The sequence below is a fragment of the Erpetoichthys calabaricus genome, chromosome 9 (genome assembly GCF_900747795.2).
Source record: "Erpetoichthys calabaricus chromosome 9, fErpCal1.3, whole genome shotgun sequence".
Classification (NCBI taxonomy): Eukaryota; Metazoa; Chordata; class Cladistia; order Polypteriformes; family Polypteridae; genus Erpetoichthys; species Erpetoichthys calabaricus.
In genome coordinates this window covers 192,009,707-192,024,919 of record NC_041402.2, presented here as the reverse complement: position 1 = coordinate 192,024,919, position 15,213 = coordinate 192,009,707, and the positions used below count along the sequence as shown (strand labels likewise).

Sequence of the window (15,213 nt, the reverse complement as noted above, 5' to 3'; positions counted from 1 at the left end):
GACCCCAGAAAAGGTCAAGAAAACACCTCAGGCGCCCTTCAGCCATCACATCAGACCCCGAACACTTGGGGGGGGAGATGGGGGGTGGCAATGGGGGGTTCAGCAAAGGTGTCTGTCCTGCCACAAAGAGCAGAAAGCAGAACTCAGCCTCATAAACGGCACAGATCAGAAAATCAATAACGAGGTTGTGGACACCCAGCCAAGGGGCTGCTGGGCTAGAAAAGCTGCTTAGGAAAAATCCCACCGCAGACCCCCCCATTACATGTTGAGCAGTCCACTGGATCCGCCCTCATTGGACATGTAAGAATGGGGGGGGGGGGGACAATGATGACATAAAAAGACAAGTAAGGAGCTATATTAGAGATAGAGAGAAAGATACACAGGGAAGGTGCTATATAATAAACATATATCTAAAGGACTAGGTAATATATAAAGATAGATAGATAGATAGATAGATAGATAGATAGATAGATAGATAGATAGATAGATAGATAGATAGATAGATAGATAGATAGATAGATAGATAGATAGATAGAGTGAGACGCACTATATAATACAGATAGATAGATAGATAGATAGATAGATAGATAGATAGATAGATAGATAGATAGATAGATAGATAGATAGATAGATAGATAGATAGATAGATAGAGTGAGAGGCACTATATAATACAGATAGATAGATAGATAGATAGATAGATAGATAGATAGATAGATAGATAGATAGATAGATAGATAGATAGATAGATAGATAGATAGAGTGAGAGGCACTATATAATACAGATAGATAGATAGATAGATAGATAGATAGATAGATAGATAGATAGATAGATAGATAGACAGATAGATAGATAGATAGATAGATAGATAGATAGATAGATAGATAGATAGATAGATAGATAGATAGAGTGAGAGGCACTATATAATACATATAGATAGATAGATAGATAGATAGATAGATAGATAGATAGATAGATAGATAGATAGATAAGGTGCAATATAACAGAGGGCTGTAAAAGCACTATAATGGTCCTGGGGGGGCTCCTGCGTGATCGGACCCCCTCGCTCTATAAGGCACCAAATCAGTCCTAACTGTACTCAGAAACTGCAGAGTCACATGATGACTCAGACTTCCTGTGTCACTGCCCCCCCCCCCCCCCCATGCTTATGCCCAGTCCATAACAGGCCCCCTGCCTTGCTTGAGGGCCACTGGCCCCCCATCTCACCCTGCACCCTCTCTGTTCTTAAGGGTCTTGCAGAAGCCCCTGTCTTTCACCAGCCTTGCTCATTCTAAGTTTATGGTGGATGGCCCGTTTGGCTCTCCTGGCACATTATCAAAGGCGCTATATAACATAATGACTGACTTGTTTCCAACTCTGCCTGCTGAACATACACATGCAGTTGTGAGTTGCCCTCGCTGCCCGGTCCCTGGGCACATCCCGCTGACACTCATGGCTGCTTTTCCTAAGGTAACACAATCGTCTCTTGTTATTCTTTGGCAGCAGACGCGGTGCAGGGGGGGGGGAGCTGGTGGGGGGGGGGGGTGCAGGGGGCTCTCTGACTCTTTCCATTCAGTCATCTTCATGGCAGATAAGGATTAATAAAATGAGCTCAAGACGCTCATTTAGGAAAAAGACGTTTTGTTTTATTTAATGTATTCAATCAGCTAGCCTGTGATGTAATGCAGCAGAGGGGGAGGTGACGGGGGGGGTTGGACAATAAGCAGATCGGCGCCTGGAGGGCCCCCCCTCACCACAGCAATCCAAGTTAGTGTGTGATGAAAGCGCCGCTCCTCTACCAGTGCATTCTTTTATTTTAACTTCCATCTATCATCAGACCCACTTAAGCCAGCTGAGGGGCCTACCCAGGCAGCATGGGGCACCGGCATATCACAGCGTGCCAACTTAACGTCCCCAGATGACCTGATGTACTTATCATTGGGAATGTTTAAGGTGGGTCGGAGCTTTAAGGAAATCAGAGTGTTAGATTTGCAATCCACAAAGACACAGGGAGAACATGCAGACTCTGCACAGGGACCATATTTGAACCCAGGTCTCTAAAGCTGTGAGATAGTAATGCCAACCAATGTGCCACACTTACTGTAATTTCATACTCAGTGTGTCACATATCCAGTCATGTCTGCAGCCGATAACAAAACTTGGCTGCAAAACACTCAAGAAGGAGGCCATTCAACCCACCATGGCTCACCAAATGTTTTCCAGCAGCCTTGTCATATCAAGATTTGAAGCCCCCTAATCAGGGGGCACTGCTGGCACCACACTGCAAGACCTGTACACTTTCACATATCTTCCACTCTCTGAAACTGGTTGGTCCTCCCCAACACCCAGTGTCCTCATGAAGAAACTGATTTAGGGTCCCAAGTGTGCCACACGGCATAACATGGACCTACACAACGTGACATAAAGCCCCTGGAGCAGTCGGCCCAAATCATCATCTCTGGCTGCAGAAAGTAGGACCCCAGAGACAGTCCAGCTGCAGACACCCTCGCCACTGTGTTCTTATATCTCGATTCCGACACTTAATTTGCCCGTTTTTTGCCCAGTTCTTATTCTTAGGTTGCCATTTGCCATGCACCCTTTATCTGAACTGGGACAGATGGATGGATGCTTTAGTGCCCTCTGTCTCTGTGTTTTGAGCTTCTTTAAGTTATGTCTATAAATAAAACAGTGCCACCTACAGGAATGGCCTAACACTTCAAGGATGTCCTTTAGATGTCTCGTCCAAAGTGTCAAACATCACTTTTGGTTCCTCACTGGCGCACCCTGCTGTCATAATGCTTAAGCTGCACAGGAAACAGGACCCTGCATGTCTTAAGAGCTCTTCACTACCGACTTCACACACTAGAGGGCACTGCTATTGTCATCTGCAGCTGGCCTACAAGTATGGGTGATGTTCACTTGGTGCAAGGGTCACAATGATGGAACTGGGAGTGGGTAATGGTGCCGGTGGGTGGCTCTCCATACCATAACCTTCAATACAGTATTCAGCTTGCTGCACAGCTGAAATGGGATTTGAACTCAGTGCCGATGTGTTCCCAGTTCTCATGTAGCACAGTGAGCCACAAGATGAGTCAGAATCATTTGAACTGGGATCCTCCGGGTGTTTAACCCTTTATACACTACAGGTATTGAGACTCGACTGGAATTTGAAACTGGGGCCCCCTCCAGACATTAAAACTGTCTCTCACTGAGCCACCTAGGTAGCCAGTTCGTGAACTGGGAGCCACTGGAAGTAATGAGACTAAACTGGAATTTAAACTGGGGCCCCACATGTCAAACGTGTCTCCCACTGAGCCGCATGGGCACTCTGCTTCTGAACTGGTAGCCTCCTGACTTCTGACCCTTTATGCACTGGGGGCATTGGAACTCAACTGGAGTTTGAACTGGGAGCCTCCAAACTTTAAAATTGTCCTCCATTGAGCCACGCAGACAGTCTTCACATACTGGATTATAAGCAACTGAAATCGGAACTGGGAGCCCAGCGGCTGAGTCACATCGTTATGTAAGCTGGAATTTGAACTTGGAGCATCTAGACCTCCTCGATGGAGTCTCCTGTTGAGCCACCTAGACAGCCAGTTTCTCAACTGGGAGCCTGCTGGTGATTAACATTTTATACAAGAGAAGTAATGAGGCTCAACTGGTATTTGAACCTGGAGCCTCTAGATATTCAAAGTGTCTCCTGCTGAGCTATAAAGGGTGGCTAGCTTATCAACTGGTAGCCTTCTGGTGTCTGACCCTTTGATATACTGGATTACATGCAACTGAAATCTGAACTGGGAGACCACCGGCTTCAGGACCATCACTCACTGAGTCGCATCATTATGTAAGCTGGAATTTGAACTTGGAGCCCTCAGGCATTAAAATGGTCTCCCGTTGAGCCACCTAGAAAACCAGTTTCTGAACTGGGAGCCTCCTGCCATTTGACTATTTTGGAGGATACTGAGAAGGAAGTGGACTTTAAACTTGGAGCCTCCAGACTTCAAAGGGGTCTCCCTGTCTCACCTGGGAGCCCCCTGGTGTTTAACATGAGACTCAACTGGAATTTGAACCTTGAGCTCACGTTAAGCCACATAGGCAGTCAGCTTCTAAACTGAGAGCCACTGGAGGTATTGGCACTCCACTGGTATTTGAACTGGGAGCCTCCAACTCCAAAGGGGTCTCTTGCTGACCCACTCAGGCAGTGAGCTTCTGAACTGGTAGCCTTCTGCTGTTTGACCCTTTGACATACTGGATTACATGCAACTGAACTCTGAACTGGGAGCCCACCGACTTCAGGACCATCATTCACTGAGTCACATCATTATCCATCCATCCATTTTCCAACCTGCTGAATCCAAACACAGGGTCACGGGGGTCTGCTGGAGCCAATCCCAGCCAACACAGGGCACAAGGCAGGAACCAATCCCGGGCAGGGTGCCAACCCACCGCAGCCACATCATTATGTAAGCTGGAATTTCAACTTGGGGCATCCAGACCTCCTCAATGGAGTCTCCTGTTGAGCCACATATACGGTCAGCTTCTAAGAATGAGACTCAACTGGAATTTGAACCTTGAGCCTCCAGACATTAAAATTGTCTCCTGTTGAGCTGCATTGCCAGAGTCAGCTTCTGAACTACTGGTGTTTTGGCAGTGGTGGTGGTGGGAGGGGGGGTCTTCCCAGGCTTTGGCCCCTGATATTAGGTGTCCAGCCCCTGATCTCACCTCACCTGTCCAATGCCCTCAGGCTTGTAGCCCCCCTCAAGCCTAACCCTTGTTCCTCCTATTTCAGCTTTCTGACTCTAAAGGGGACAGGCTCGCCAACTACACGAGTGAGGGGGCTAAGATCTTAATAAGTGCTGAAGCTAGCGATGCCCCTGTTCTGAACTGGGAGCCACTGAAGGTACTGAGACTCAATTGGAACTTGAACGTGGACCATCCAGACCTTGATGGGGTCTCCCGCTGAGCCACATATACGGCCAGCTTGTAATCTGGGAGCCCCCTGGTGTTTAACACTTTATATGCTAGAGGTATTGAGACTCTACTGGAATTTGAACCTGGAGCCTCCAACTGCAAAGGGGTCTCCTGCTGTCCCACGCAGGCAGTGAGCTTCTGAACTGGGAACCTTCTGGTGTTTGACGTTTTTACAGACTGGATTACATGAAACTAAACCCTGAACTGGAAGTCCACCAGGTTCAGGACCATCACTCCCTGAGTCACATCATTATGTAAACTGGAATATGAACTTGGAGCATCCAGACCTCCTCCATGGAGTCTCCTGTTGAGCCACCTAGACAGCCAGCTTCTCAACTGGGAGCCTCCTGGTGATTAATGTTTTATACAAGAGAAGTAATGAGGCTCAACTGGAATTTGAATCTGGAGCCACCAGATATTCAAAGTGTCTCCTGCTGAGCTATAAAGGATGGCCAGCTTCTCAACTGGTAGCCTTCTGGTGTCTGACCCTTTGACATACTGGATAACATGCAACTGAAATCTGAACTGGGAGACCACCGGCTTCAGGACCATCACACACAGTCACATCATTATGTAAGCTGGAATTTGAACTTGAAGCCCTCAGGCATTAAAATGGTCTCTCGTGGAGCCACCTGGACAGCCAGTTTCTGAACTGGGAGCCTCCAGTCATTTGACCATTTTGGAGGATACTGAGAAGGAAGTGGAATTTGAACTTGGAGCATCCAGACCTCCTCGATGGAGTCTCCTGTTGAGCCACCTAGACAGCCAGCTTCTCAACTGGGAGCCTCCTGGTGATTAATGTTTTATACAAGAGAAGTAACCTGGAGAACCTGGAGCCTCCAGATATTCAAAGTGTCTCCTGCTGAGCTATAAAGGGCGGCCAGCTTCTCAACTGGTAGCCTTCTGGTGTCTGACCCTTTGACATACTGGATAACATGCAACTGAAATCTGAACTGGGAGACCACCGGCTTCAGGACCATCACACACTGAGTCACATCATTATGTAAGCTGGAATTTGAACTTGGAGCCCTCAGGCATTAAAATGGTCTCCCATGGAGCCACCTGGACAGCCAGTTTCTGAACTGGGAGCCTCCTGTCGTTTGACCCTTTCGGAGGATATTGAGGCTGAAGTGGAATTTGAACTTGGAGCATCCAGACCTCCTCGATGGAGTCTCCCTTTGAGCCACATACACGGCCAGCTTCTAATCTGGGAGCCCCCCAGTGTTTAACATTTTAGACAATAGAAGTCATGAGACTCAACTGGAATTTGAACCTTGAGCCGCCAGACGTTAAAAAGGTCTCCCGTTAAGCCACATAGGCAGTCGGCTTCTAAACTGAGAGCCACTGGAGGTATTGAAACTCCACTGGAATTTGAACCCAGAGCCTCCATCTTCAAAGGGGCATAAGCTGTGAGCTTCTGAACTGGGAGCCTCCTGGTATTTGACCCTTTACATACTGGGTTACATGCAACTGAAATCTGAACTGGTAGCCCACCAGCTTCAGGACCATCACTGACTGAGCCACATCTTTCCATAAGCTGGATTTTGAACTGAGATCCTCTAGGCCCTCATGAAGCCAAACAGCCTCAGTACCCTCTCTGCCAACTGGCCCACCAATCAGGGCAATCCAAACTGTCTCCGTGACCCCCCCTCGGTGCCACACAGGACGTCAGAAGAAGAAGACGATGTGGAATTTGAACCCGGGGTCCTCCTGCCTCCCGTCCATCCAAAGCGCTAAAAAAAGTCAGAAATGTGAAATGAGCAAATGGGTCAAGAGCACAAGTGAAATCTGAACTGGGGAGTCCTCGTGGCTCCTGATGTGCCCAGCAAGCCACAGTTAGGGTCCCAAAAGGAGACAGCTTCCTACTGGGTAACCCGTTATTGACTGGCACAACCTGAATTTGAACCGGGGACCTTTCAAGGTCATTGCCAGCTAAGCCACACCACACGTCAATACCTGAGGTCAACTTTGAACCGGAATCCTCCAGACAGCCACACTAAGGGTCCCAAAACAGAAGCCCCTGATATTTAGCTTGTCCTACGCTGGAAAAATGACACTCAACTGGAACCTGATCTTAGATACCACCAAATGTTTCACACTGGACGTCAGTATCTGAAGTACAAACTGGGATCCTCCGGGCAGCCATGGTGAGGGTCCCAAATGGAGTATTTAACCCTTTCTATGCTGGACTCAGCTAGACTTTGAACTGGGGTCCTTCGCGGCCATTGCCCATTCAGCCACACGGGTAACCAGAATAGGAATTCAAATCTCAATTGGGGGTCCTTCAGAAGACCACCATAACAGAGCCAGAAGGAAGCCTACTGGTGTTTAACCCTTTATGCACACGATGAGCAGCAGAACAGCAACGTGAACTCGGATCCTACTGCCCCCAAACAGATTTCCTGTTGAGCCGCACCAGGGGGCCGAGTACCTGAAGTGTGATCTGAGTTGGGATCCCCCAGAGACTCACACCGAGGGGCTCGCAAGGAAGTCTCGCTGATGTTATAAACTGGCAAAGGGAGTCTCTCCTGGGGACCACCAGGGCCATTTCCAGTTACGCCACACAGCGAGTCGGCGTCTGAAGCACAATTCCAACTGGGATTTACTGAGGGCCCCAAATGGAAACCTTCTGATGCGTAACCCTTTCTATGCTGGCAGCAGTGAGACTCAGCTGAACTCTGATCCCGGGGGTCCTTCACGGTCATTTTCCGTTAAGCCACACGGGTGGTCTCTTGCTGCGGCACACTGACAAGATAAAATGTAATCTGGATGGGGATCCTTCTGGCTCCCAACATAACATAGCTGGCATCAAACGGGGCCACACTTTAGTTGGTGCCCGCTCAAGGATGGCACGGTGCCAATTTAAATCGCACAACATGTTGGCCTTTAGAGAACCTCACGGATACAAGCACGAGCCGGGAATGAACGTGTCGCTGACTTGCCAGAGATTCCGATAATCCCACCATAACAACTCCCCCCCACAACAACCTCGTGATTCCAAAAAAAGTCCTTCAAGGACACAATGAGATGCCTGCGCCCGCCAAAGACATGTGGAAGTGGTCACTCAAATCTGGAGGTGCTGCCCACAGCGAATTTCATGACGGGAAATACTTGAAGGCCGAGGCTGTCCAGCAGGACGTGACCTTTAACCTTTTTATTCCTGCAGCCAAAAATCTCCAATGGTCACATGTGTGTGTGTGTGTGTGTGTGTGTGTGTGTGTGTGTGTGTGCGCGCCTGGCACTGTGAAGAAGCTCAGCTGGCATCTGGGGACACGGCGTGGGTGGCAGTGAAGTCAAAGTTAAAACACAAACTGGAATGGCTGGCACAGGACGGATAGTGGACTGGCCAGAGTCAGCTGCCAGCCTGCGGGCATTCAGAGGAGCAAACGGATGAAGATGTTGGGAGTGGCATGGGGGGGTGGGGGGGGGCAAATGAGCAGGAAAGGCACTATGAAAAAACAGGAATGTAACATTGGCACAAATTTAAAGGCTGGATATAAATAAATGCCCAGTTTTTATTCACATGCCCATCTCTTCATATAGCGCCTTTCTCTGTTACCTGTTAGGCTTTTTTTATGCTTTCATTTCATTTAATGAATTTCATTTCAGTTTCAGGAGCCACCCTTGAATGTAACGCCAGTCCACCCCACACTGGGCCAGTGGGAGGTGCCACAAATGTTGGCACAGTGCTTGGCACTTTTGCTCCCTTCATGGCTTCAGGGTTTCGGGTTCAACTTTAAATCTGCTCACTTTATGTGTGGAGTTGGCGTGTTCTCCCCATGTAGACACGACTATACGCTGAGTACCGAGCTGGCAAATTTAAACTGGCCAAGTGTGAGGGAATACTTAAGTTCAAGTTTAGCTGATTGTGCCCTGCCAATGATGGGCATCCAATGGTGGGATGGCTGCTGTCACTGCCCCAGGTATGTTAACTTCATGTGAACTTGAAAAGGAGTTAATGGGCAGGAAAACGTGACCAGCTACCTGGCTGGCATGCCATGGTATGCTCTATTGGCGTTTAGGGGTCAAGCTGTCTAGTGGTGCCCAAGGAGCTGTGTGCCAGGCTGCCTAATGCGAGCGCCCCTTGAGTATCTAGTGATGGGATAGCCCAGATATTTGACTACAAAGTGGCATCAGGCTCAGGGTTGAGGCATAAAAGGGGGTGCTGCTGAACATGCCAGGTAGCCAAGTGCAATGCCCCCCAAAGTAAGGCTAGTGACTGGTGGTCAGCGCTTTCAGACAGAACACTGCAAATGAGAACTGGAGACGGGCGGACATCATCAGCACTGCAGCGCAGCCCCCTGTGAAAGCACAGCAGCGAAAACACACACAAGTCCAAGTGATGTCAGCTTATCCAAAAATGTCAAGTCAGTTTACGCTCGGTGATCTCCGATGCTGTCTTACATACACGTCCGACCTCCCAACCAGCCCCAGTAAGCCCCCCGTGCCATCCCACTCACTCCGCCCTCCGAGTTCCACCTCTTCAGACCTGTCAATGCACTAAACAAAGCATTACGTGAAGACGAGGAGAGCTGTCCATGTCGACTACTGCAAGAGCTGAGGTTAGGAAAGGCGCTATATCATCAAGATGGCTGGGTGTGGAAGCTGACAGAGGGGCCACCCCAATAAAATAACTGCAATAAAACGACACGGCTTTAAGGAAAAAGGATTGCTGATGTGAAAGGCACTACATTGGTAAAAGGCCTCAGTGTCAAGGTAGTGAAAACCGTAATACTGACTGCTAGTGTGGTGAAAGGCGCTATATTAATAAAAGATCTGACTGTTAATATTCAGAATGGCACTATAATAAACAAGTGACTGGCAGTGTGGTGAAAGGCGCTATATTAATAAAATAACCGACTGTTAATATTCAGAATGGCACTACAATAAACAGGTGACTGGCAGTGTGGTGAAAGGCACTATATTAATAAAATAACCGACTGTTAATATTCAGAATGGCACTACAATAAACAGGTGACTGGCAGTGTTGTGTAAGGCGCTATATTAATAAATAACCGACTGTTAATATTCAGAATGGCACTACAATAAACAGGTGACTGGCAGTGTTGTGTAAGGCGCTATATTAATAAAAGATCTGACTGTTAATATTCAGAATGGCACCACAATAAAGAGGTGACTGGCAGTGTTGTGTAAGGCGCTATATTAATAAAATAACTGACTGTTAATATTCAGAATGGCACTACAATAAACAGGTGATTGGCAATGTGGTGAAAGGCGCTATATTAATAAAAGATCTGACTGTTAATATTCAGAATGGCACTACAACAGTGCCGGATTAACCACTAGGCACATGTAGCATATGCTACGGGCCCCGCAATTTTGGGGGCCCCCAAATGGTGGACCCAATATTTAATGAAAAAGTGTAGCATTGAAAAACTGGTCTTTAAAAATATTATCTTTACGTTTTTAAACTGTAAATTTCTTACACAACAAAACTTTAGGGGCCCAACACATAAAATTCACATAAATATTATAAGATTCTTATTATAATCGAGAGTAAAATAATTATTTAGTCCGGTTTGAACTGTTCAGAATCTAAACTTCAGATGATGCAGACCAAAAGGGCCCCCAAATTTGAAATGTGCTATAGGCCCCCAAAGCTCTTAATCCAGCCCTGCACTACAATAAACAGGTGACTGACAGTGTGGTGAAAGGCGCTATATTAATAAATAACTGACTGCTACTGATCAGAATGGCACCACAATAAACAGGTGATTGGCAGTGTGGTGTAAGGCACTATATTAATAAAATAACCAACTGCTAATGTTCAGAATGGCACTACCTTAAAATAGACATTAGTGCCGTTATTAATAATAATTAATTAATGCCATTAATTAAATTGGTGTACTGTTAATGTAGTGAAAGGCACCATATTAAGATGTTATTATTATGTTAAAGTTGTAAAAGTGCCAGTGTGGTAATAAAAGAGCCCACTGTTGAAGGTCAGAATGGCACCACAATAGACAGGTGATTGACAGTTTTGTGAAAGGCGCTATAATAATTACACAGTTGATGTGAAGAATGGCACTGTATTAAAATAGCTGTTACTGCTGTGAAACGCACTATATTCATAAAATGGCTAATTGTTAGTGTAGTGAAAGGCACTAGATTACAAATACAGATAACTTTCAATTAAGTGAAAGGCAATAAATGAATAAAAATGCTTATAATTAAGGTTGAGAATGAATAAATACTGAATAGCAAGAAGGCTGAAAGTGTTCTGAAGAGCAGTATATTAATAATATTTATGTCAAATATCATTATATTTGATTGCTAAAGGCACTAAATGATAAAAGGGCTGACTACGAATGGTGTGAAGGGCACATATTTAGTGGTGATTGTGCTGAGTAAGTGAGAATTTGGGGACATAGTACTGGGAAAGGTGCTTTCCTGTTAAAATTAAAAGGCGCTATATTAATAAACAATGAGACAGAGCCGGGTAGCTGTTTGGTTCTGACCACTGGGTGGTGAGCGGCGGCTCTTGTTTACTGCGGGCATTTGCTCCCTATGACCCCTTGAGCGTCCGGCCCTCGTGTTGGCAGGGGCCGCCTCACAGGTGCGTCTCTTGCTTTGTCTTCACAGATTCCTGGTTTGTGAGATAACAAAGCGCCGCACGCCCCGAGCTGCCAACTCCAGCCCCGCTCGTTCGCATGAGCACACAGTTTCCATCACACACTTACACACGTCCAGGAGGCCTGCCTGCTAATCCCCAGTGCGGCGTGACTTAGCATGCCGATCCCACTAAAGCCATTTTGTTGTTTCTAGTAGCAAAGGAGAAGAAAAAAAGAACAGCTGGAATAAAACCAAACTTGTTCAGCACAGGAGCCAACATCTCGTTAAAGCCTCCCATCTGTGACCGTCCTCCTACTCCCACAGTGCTGGCCAACACTGGAAAACGGGCAACATGATAACAGGGCTCGAAGCTGACCCTGAAGACCCAAATATCTCAAATGGGCACAGTGACACAGAACACCCACTTCACAATCACCCACCTGTCCCAAATGCTCCTCACACACACAAGACCTCCAAGTCCCAAAAAGCAGAAGGTCACACGGACACTAATGGACATCTCATGCATGGTGCTACCTGGATAGGCGTGTATGGCCCTGGTAGACTGAGCGTGCCCTGTGATGCACTGGCACATTGTTGCCCAATGTTACCAAGGGCCGGCTTGTGCAACTTTGAACTTGAGAATATGATGTCACAAATGGATACATGAGAGGGCACCTTTTATGGTGGGCACTGCCATGAACTGATTCACTCATCAGCTGTGCCCAGTTTCTCCAGTTCAGGGTTACAAAGGTGGCACTGAAAGACAGACATGAAAAGCAGTACAAGATAGATAGATAGATAGATAGATAGATAGATAGATAGATAGATAGATAGATAGATAGATAGATAGATAGATAGATAGATAGAGTGAAAGGATCTATATACTAGATAGATAGATAGATAGATAGATAGATAGATAGATAGATAGATAGATAGATAGATAGATAGATAGATAGATAGATAGATAGATAGATAGAGTGAAAGGCACTATATAATAGATAGATAGATAGATAGATAGATAGATAGATAGATAGATAGATAGATAGATAGATAGATAGATAGATAGATAGATAGATAGATAGATAGAGTGAAAGGAACTATATACTAGATAGATAGATAGATAGATAGATAGATAGATAGATAGATAGATAGATAGATAGATAGATAGATAGATAGATAGATTTTCCCAGATGGTCTGCCATACAAGTACTGTCCCGGCCCAAACATGCTTAACTTCAGGTAGATGACCCGTTCTGAGGTGCATGTGGCATGGCTGCTTGAAAGTGAGACAGTAGCCAACAGGGTGCCAGTCTATCATAGGGTATGCTCGTTCACACAAATTAACGCAAACATGCACGTCTTGTGGATGCCAGCGAGAAACTAGTGTACACACCCCACCCCTCCAACCCAAACAAGGGGGGGCGGGGGAATGACGTGCAACGAACGACCGGGGAATCGAAGCCAAAACTCTACATCCGCAAGGTAGCTGAGCCAAATACTGCGCCACCTTGCCGCACCGCCCCAATTACAAACGGGGCATTTGTTACTTCGCAAGTGCGCGCGGAGTGGCAGGGTGGCGCGTAAAAAGTTCTGCCGGAGCCCCGCCCCCACGAAGATTGACAGAAGAAAGGGCGGGTGCACAGGGGCTCGTCCTGAAGGAGTACAAGGGGGCGGGAGGCGGTCTCTCCGCCACAACAAGACTTACTTTTGCAGCGCAGCCTGGGACTTTTTTTTTCTTCCCTCTCGCATCATGTAAATCGACGAGAAACAGGGAACCCCGCTTCAGAGAGATTTCCTCTGTGCTGCCGACCACAAGTGATGGGCTACTGATCGGAATACGCGCCGGGGGAAAGAGGACTTTTTGTACATCCCCGACTCCCGAAGAAACATGTCCATATGCTACGCTGATTAGACAGCACTCGAGTGATTGTCCAACTTTTTTTTTCCCTTTTGTCCTTTTTTACGCACCTCTCTTTGAGGATCCCCTCACAGCCCCCTAGCCGCCCAACCTTCCAACTTCAATCACTTTGTCAACCCTAGAGGCCTCCTGACAAGATTCGTGCAGGACGCGAGTGACATGACACAAGGGGGAACCGGCGCAGATCAGCTAGGGTGGCCATCAGGACTTTAAATAAGCAGAATCCAATTGGAGCGCTCCTATCCGGTAAGGAACCGCCGCTGACCCTCTAGCGGACCCGACCGGCTCGTGCACGACGAAGTGCGGTGTGTGTGTGTGTGTGTGTGTGTGTGTGTGTGTGTGTGTTTGTGCGTGAGCGAGATTTTGAGAGAGAAGACAGGCGTGTGACGCACCCTCTGCGGGGACGCGCCTGGACATTCTGAGGAACAGAGCTGACCGCGAAAGGACACGAGGGCAAGATGGACCTTTTATCTACGGATATTGACCTCTCGTGTTAGCACCGTAAATCCTTGAAAACACAATGTCGCGGAAAACGGAATATTCGGTGTCGAAAGAACGTGAGTTCAAAAATGGATAAGACGTTCTGTAACCCGCTTAGTTCGGAACAGGATCGCGGTGGGGTGCTGGAGCCGATCACAGCTAGCAAAGGGCGCAAGGCAGGAACAAACCCTGCAGGGCTCTAGTCCAATGGACAGACAGTGTGAATATTTATTTTGTGATTTATATGAGAATTATTTTGTATGCATTGTTGTATAGTCCCTGTTGATCATTTGTGATCTCTAAGCACTTTGAACATGGGAGAGGCGTTATATAAATATAATGAATTATTATTATTATTAAACCATCATCCGTTTGTCGCTACGTGTGGAGTTTGCAGGTTTTGCCCGTGTGTGCATGGGTTGCCTTGGCACATCCTTCAAGACGTGCTGGTTTGCTTTTTGGCAATTTCAGAGTGGACTGAATGGATGGGTGCCTGAGTGAGCCGGTACCGTCCCCTGTCTTCTAACCGGTCATTTCGGGGTACAATATATGGACGCAACGCGGTGATAGGTTGGATTAAGTGGTTTTGTCGAGGCTATGCTTTTGTTGTTCATCTTGTATTCATTTTTTTCTGTAATAATTCTGACACTGCCCTTCGCAAACTATGCGTGTTCCTGTGTTTTGGCTCACTGAACGCCGTTTTCCGAGTGTGTTTTGTGTTCCGAGAGAGTGCGCAGATGCACACCATGTCGTACCAGTGATATAAAATGAGAACATGAGCACTGCTTGCGTAATGTGTGTTGTGACAGACTGCTTTATTATTGTACACAAAAGCATCTTGGCGTAACCACGGGAATACATTACAATCAAGTCGAAACGCGACTCGCGGGCAGCGCATCGCACAATAGAAAGCACATGTGCGTGCAGAATAAAAGCGGTCCGAGTAAACAAGCAAATACCGTCCGGATAAACTGTGGATCGCCGCCGATGCAAACCGCAGGAAGCTAAAAATGCGCTGACTGGGCGCACGCACTTCATTGACAGACTTCGGAATTGTCAGCGTGCCGACGAAACCACAATGACAAATGACAATCGGGTAGTTACGTCGCGTAAACCGGGCGGAACGGTCACAGTTAGCGCTTCTGCCGCATCAAAATCGCGGATTTGAACTGAACGCTTAAAGCGTGCAAGGGGGAAAACGTTTTAAAGTCGACTTGAACCCTGTCTAGGGATTTGTCCTGCCTTGTTTCTTGTGTTTTTGGGATAGACTCC

The 15,213-nt window shown here is 47.0% G+C and overlaps 2 protein-coding genes across 4 annotated transcripts in view; one reads left to right on the top strand and one right to left on the bottom strand.

The window, feature by feature from the left end:
* Positions 1–15,213, bottom strand: part of ralgps1 (Ral GEF with PH domain and SH3 binding motif 1) — a 347,167-nt gene that overhangs the window by 121,620 nt on the left and 210,334 nt on the right. The gene's annotated exons all lie outside the window — the stretch shown is intronic.
* angptl2b (angiopoietin-like 2b) overlaps positions 13,253–15,213 on the top strand; it is a 38,144-nt gene continuing 36,183 nt past the window's right edge. The window contains exon 1 of the mRNA XM_028808686.2: positions 13,253–13,707. The gene's annotated coding sequence lies outside the window, so the exon portion shown is untranslated. The remainder of the gene's footprint in view (positions 13,708–15,213) is intronic.